Below are 6,654 nucleotides of genomic sequence, written 5' to 3' on the forward strand. Positions count from 1 at the left end.
CAGTCACAAGGTGGTATCTAGAACAGTAGTGGCTGGTTTCTCATATCATACGATATGACAATGGCCATGTTTTGGGCTCTTTCAGATTGCCAGGGAGAGTTTTATATTCAGAGTCTGTGAAGATTTAGTGAAAGGAAGTAGGAAAGTGAGGAAGGAAGGAATCCATATCAGGAATTGAAAAGTCAAGCTTAGAGAACTAAAACCCAGGTTAGCCACAGTCTTCCCTTCTCATAATTTATCAGTACCTCTGTTTCTCCATTTTTATTTCCTAGATCATATTCCTGGGTAGACACTGCACTAAAAGTCCAGAAGAAAGATTTGATTGGTTTAACTGTCACAATTCAGTATCACTTTCCACAGGTTAATTCTCACCTGAAGTTCCTGGCTATTCTGTGGATCAGAGTTATCAAGAATTTTGACTATAATCCACAGCAATAAATATATTTTACAAGTGGTATTATACATATGTGCATATGCTTTTATAAGAATATTTATGTTTTATGTTCTAATATTTTCTATTCTTAATTTATCTTATCCCTACTGTTTGTTATCTCACAAAGAAAGAAAAAAATCATCAACAAATATATAGACAAACCATCAATATAAAATGGAAAAAGTGCTGCTTAAAATTGATGAACTATATATCGCTATTACCGTCCATCCAGTCATAACACTCGTATCTGATCATTGAAGTTTCTCCTTCCCAAATCTCACGAATTCCTGCCTTGTCTTCCATCTTGGAAAACTCTTATCTGCTCTAGCCAGGATAACCCCGTTAACCACTAAGTCATTCTCCACATTAAAAGCAGAAAGATATTCCAAAATGTGTCTGATGATTACTTTACTACATTACAATGTTTTTCTCTAGTTTGCTTCCAGTCTAATCTCCTCTTCGTAATCTAAACATATTTCACAATCTTGTCTTTACCTCTTTTTCAAGTTGATTTGAATACATACAAACAGACTGCCATGTAAAAATTGTATTCTCCCCTTTTGTAGTGGCTTCCCCGTCTTCCTTTCCTGCCTTGAAAACATCTATGTCTGCTTCAGGAATCAGCTAAACTATAGCCTCTTCAGTAACCTCTGATGACCTCTTTGTCCTTTCTCAAAGGATCTAAGTGCTTCTCTGTCTGTACTTTAGCCTTTATCATATTTTGTAATTGCATACACTTCTGTATTGTGAGTCCCTCAAGGTCAATGAGCATATTCTGTACATTGTCATGTCCTCAATATATGGCACTGGGCCTGGCACCCAAGCAAACCCTTAGCAAATGTTTGTCAAATGAATAAGTGGGTGATGTGAATGTGAAAAAGAACCACCCTTAATAAAAATAAGATTTAAAAGTTATGAAGTGTACATCACTCCAACTTGGAAGAGCAAGTCAGGGCCAAAGAAAAGGTTCTGTCTCACTCATCTTCTCAGCCCCTCCATCCCCCTCCATCACCACACCACTGGGTGTGGTGGAGCCCCAAAGTATGAAGGAACTCTGATTAGTGGGACCCTTTGTGCCTATGGTGTTCTCAAAGCCTATGTTTTTGGGGTGCCTTTTTGTCAGCCACTTTCATATTCAAAAAAGGAGTCTAGGATCAGGAATATAGCTCAGTGGTAGAGCTCTTGCCCAGTATGTGCAAGGCAATGTGTTTGATCCCAAGCACTGCATACACACACACACACACACACACACACACACACACACACACGGTCTAGATTTACAAGCAGTTGATCCTTAAGGCTTTTATCACTAGAAATTATTTTGTGAGCTATCAACCAGCATTTCAAAAAATCTTAATTGGAAATTTGCAAAGTTACTGAACAGTATAGCAAGAAAGAAATAGCCCCTGGCACATTGTTTTCTATGTAACTTTCCCTTAGTGTACATGGTCAGAAACCAGAAAATTCTGAAGAAAGCTTACTCACTCACCAAGGTAAACTGTTCTTTAAGTTCTCCTAGGACTGAGGTGGTGCCCTGCAGAGTGCCAGTCCTTTGGGCACTTAATATGTGATGACTGAAAAATGTTGACAGGAGAGACATGTTTTGAAAATTTTTCCAACTTTATTTTTCCTTTGGCTTGTTTCTTTCAAACCTGGGTAAATAACAGGGAAAAACATACCCAGTCTCAAAGTCACTAAAATCATGACTGCCTTCCATGTGGTCTTGTGCTATTACAATGTAAATATCCCAACAAAAGTACCAAGTGATGCACAAAAGGTGGCAGGTCAGAAAGCAATAAGCCTACCTTGGAAGGTGGGGACCAGATTTCTTACTTTTGTTTGATATTACCCTTGGTTGTATCATCAACAGAGTTTTGAAAGGTTGAACAATACAAAAGAGAGAGAGAGGCATCTGAGAAGTCAAGTGAGGGGTAAGAGAAAAAATAATTATGTTACATGAGACTATTAAAGAATTGGCCTTGCCCTGGTGGCTCACATCTGTAATCCTAGCTTCTTCACTTGAGATCAGGAGGATTGTGGTTCCAGGCCAGCCGAGGTAAAAAAAACCAAAAAAACCAAAAACGTTGAAGAGACGCCATCTCAAAGAAAAAAAGTTAGGTGAGGTAGTACCCTGACAATCATCCTAGCTACAGCAAGAAGGGTAAATAGGAGGACTGTGGTCCAGGCCGAAATGAGCAAAAAGTGAGAACTTATCTCCAAACCAGCCAAGGTAAAAAAAGGCAGGAGGCATGGCTCAATCAGTAGAGTGCTCGCCTAGAAAGTACAAAGCCCAGAGTTCAAACTCCAATATTGAGAAAAAGAAAAAAAAAAAAACTATAAAAAATCATCATGTCATCAAAAATGGCTGAATATCATCAATTTCATTCAGTTAAAACTAATAGCAAAAAGGAAGATGAAATGGAAGAAGTGCAGTTCCACAACTAAAAGACATGTTCATGCCATGTTAATGTGCTCCACAGAAATGGAAGTAGCCCTTCAGTGTCAATTTCAGAGATTACATGACATATTGGCTAAGATATGGAAATTGTTTTCATGGTTATTTTTTAAGAGTTTAAGTTTAAATTAAAATAATATATATTTATCCTGTACAACATGTTTTGAAATTTGTATATATTGTGAAATAAGTAAATTGAGCCAATTAACATATGTTGCCTTATACTTCGTTAAGAAAGCACTTAAAATCTACTCTCTTAGCAGCTTTGAAGACCACAATATACTGACACACATATATAAATGCAAAAAATACCTGTTGAAACCATTCCAAGAATGGGGGAGGGGGATAAAGGATATTGGAGGAAGGGGTGAATTCAAATATGATTTATTTGATACATTGTAAGAATTTTTGTAAATGCCACAATGTACCCCCACCCAGCACAATAAAAAAAGAATACAATACACTATTATACAATAGGTTTCTTAAACCGATTCCTTTTATCTAACTGAAAATCTGTATCCTTTGACCAACATCTCCCAACTGCTCCTCCCCCCAACCCCTGAAAACCACTATTTTCCTCTTTTCTTCTGTGAATTCAATTGTTTTTGATTTCACATGTGAGTGAGATCAGGTGGTATTTACCTTATCTTCCTGGTTTATTGCACTTAACATATCCATTTGTTTACTCATATATACATAAGGTATATAAGGTATATCTTTGTCTTTTCATGGACACTTCACTTAGGTTCATATCTTGGCCATTGTGAAAAATGATGCAATGAATATGCGAGTTCAGATGTCTCTTTGACATACTGACTTCATTTCCTTTCAATATATAGCCAGTGGTGGAATTGCTAGATTATAGTGAATATTTAAGATACCATTTTAAAGTCAAATTTCCTTAGTTGAGTCTTTCCTGTATCACTTACACATGTCCTTGGTCAAGTTACTTAATTTCTTCTGATTGAAGAAGAAATTAAGAAATTTTCACCTGTAAAAGAGGAAAATAATGCCATTTACCTCATTTACTGTTTGTGTAGCATAAACAGGAAGAAATTGTAATAGGGTTAGAACTGTGCCTGGTACACACCAGTTTCTATTTAGATGAATGATGACAATTCTCTTAAGTTAAAAATAAAACCATGGGCCATGCTCCCCAGCCCTGCATGATCTCTGCTTTGTCAGCCAGGCTCACAAGGCCTGCACAGCCCTGCAGGAGCTCTGTCTCACTGGGCTGCACTCCCCAGCCCTGCACAATCTCTGCTTTGCCGGCCATTCCCCCAAAGCCTGCACAGCACTGCACAATATTCACTCTGCAAGGCTGTGCCCCTAAGGCCTGCCAAGCTGGGGACCCCCCCCAAACACACCCATGATCTCTGTTCTGCTCCACCGCGACCCCCAAGCCTGTCAAGCCAGGGATCCATAGACACGCAGGATCTCCACTCCACCAACCTGCACCCTTCAGGCATGCCAAGCCCATGCTCCAAAGTCCTGCTACTTTACCTCAGCTAAAGACCTCCACCCCAAGGCTTGTGGGACCCCACCCACCATCCACTTGCCACAGGAAGGCTCCATACCTACCTAAGAGACACACACAGACAGGTCTGGATGCTAAAGAACTGGCATCAGAACCACTAAGACTGCAATTCTACTGTCCCAGAACTGGTGATTTTTTTTTTTAATTTTTAATTTTTATTTTTTTCCCTTCTTTAAGGGATTTGCTGCCTGGTTTACTGTTTGATCATCCACCATCTCTACCATTTTTTTTTCTCTTTTCCTCTCTACTCTATTCCTTTTATCTTTCCATCTCTCTTTTTTATTCTTCTCTCTTGGTTTTGTTAGTATTAATATTGCTACCCAGCTAATACTAAATAACACATAGTTCAGGGATAGAAACATTACCTAGTGGAAATATGGGAAGAAGAAAAAGGGAAGGAAACTATTCCCCCCACAAAAATAAAGTACTGCAGGATTTACAGTGAAATGAAGAAAACGGATATCCAGACCGAGACTCCAACAAAACAAAGATAAACTATACCAAGGAACCCAACAAAGCCCACAAGAACACTCTGAAAGAAGAAATCCTACAAGTAATTAATGAGAATTTCATAGAGATGTTACTAGACATGGTCAACCAAAATGTACAGGAGGCACGCAAAAAATTCCAAGAGGACAAAAATTAAGAATATGAGAAAACACAAAAACAAATACATGAAATCATAGAAGCCCTAAATAAATGCCAAACTGAAACTGAGACCACCACAAACAAAGAGATAAATGAATTAAGGTCAAAAATTGACAATATTAAAGAGGAAGAAACCCAAGATATGGAAAACCTCAGAAAAAAGACTGAAACAGAAATACAAAACAAAATGGAAGGCCATTCCAGCAGAACAGAACAAACAGAAGACAGACTCTCAGAACGTGAAGATGGAATGGCAATTAAAGGAAAAACTGAAGAACTATTAGTTAAACAACTCAAGACCTGTGAAAAGAAAATGCAAGAACTCACTGACTCCATCAAAAGACCAAACCTGAGAATCATGGGCATTGAAGAAGGAGAAGAGGTGCAAGTAAAAGGAATGCATAATATATTCAACAAAATAATAACAGAAAATTTCCCAAATCTAGAGAAAACTATGCCCATTCAGGTACAGGAAGCCTCCAGAACACCGAACAACCTGACCAAAATAGAATTACCCCATGACATATTATCATTAAAACAACAAGTACAGAGACTCAACAAAGAATACTGAAGGCTGTAAGAGAGAAAAAACAAATAACATACAAAGGTAAACCCATCAAAACGACAGCAGACTTCTCAACAGAAACATTAAAAGCAAGAAGAGCATGGAGTGAGGTCTTCTAAGCACTGAATGAAAATAACTTCAACCCTAGGATACTCTACCCAGCAAAACTATCATTCAAAATAGATGGAACAATAAAAGTCTTCCATGATAAGCAGAAACTAAAACAATATATGACCACCAAGCCACCAATACAAAAGATTCTCCAAGGAATTCTGCACATAGAAAATGAAAGCAAACAAAACCATGAAAGGGCAGGCAAAACCAAACAACAGGAGAAGAAAAGACAAGAAAGCAAAGAGTAACATTGTTTCAGCTGCACACAATCAAACCCTTAAACAACAAAAACAACTAAATGACAGGGATCACCACATACTTATCAATACTAACACTGAATGTTAATAGACCAAATTGCCCCATCAAAAGACACTGATTGGCAAACTGGATTAAAAAGGAAGATCCAACAATCTTCTGTCTACAGGAGACCCACCTCATCAACAGAAATAAGCACTGGCTGAGAGTAAAAGGCTGGAAGAAGATTTACCAAGCCAATGGTCCCTGAAAACAGGCAGAGGTAGCAATACTTATGACAAATTAGACTTCAAACCTACTTTGATCAAATGAGATAAAGAAGGACACTCCACACTAATAAAAGGGGAAATACACCAAAAGGAAATAACAATTATCAACCTATATGCACCCAATGTCAATGCACTGAATTTCATCAATCATACTTGAGGGCCTAAAAGCATATATAGACCCCAACACAGTGGTTGTGGGAGACTTTAATACCACCCACCACCAATAGATAGGTCATCCAAACAAAAAATCAATAAAGAAATCCTAGAACTAAATCATGCTATAGATCAAATGGACCTAGCTGATGTCTACAGAATATTTCATCCAACTTCTGCACAATATTCATTCTTCTCAGCAGCCCATGGAACCTTTTCCAAAAT

This window comes from Castor canadensis, chromosome 8, assembly GCF_047511655.1.
Source record: "Castor canadensis chromosome 8, mCasCan1.hap1v2, whole genome shotgun sequence".
NCBI classification, from domain to species: Eukaryota; Metazoa; Chordata; class Mammalia; order Rodentia; family Castoridae; genus Castor; species Castor canadensis.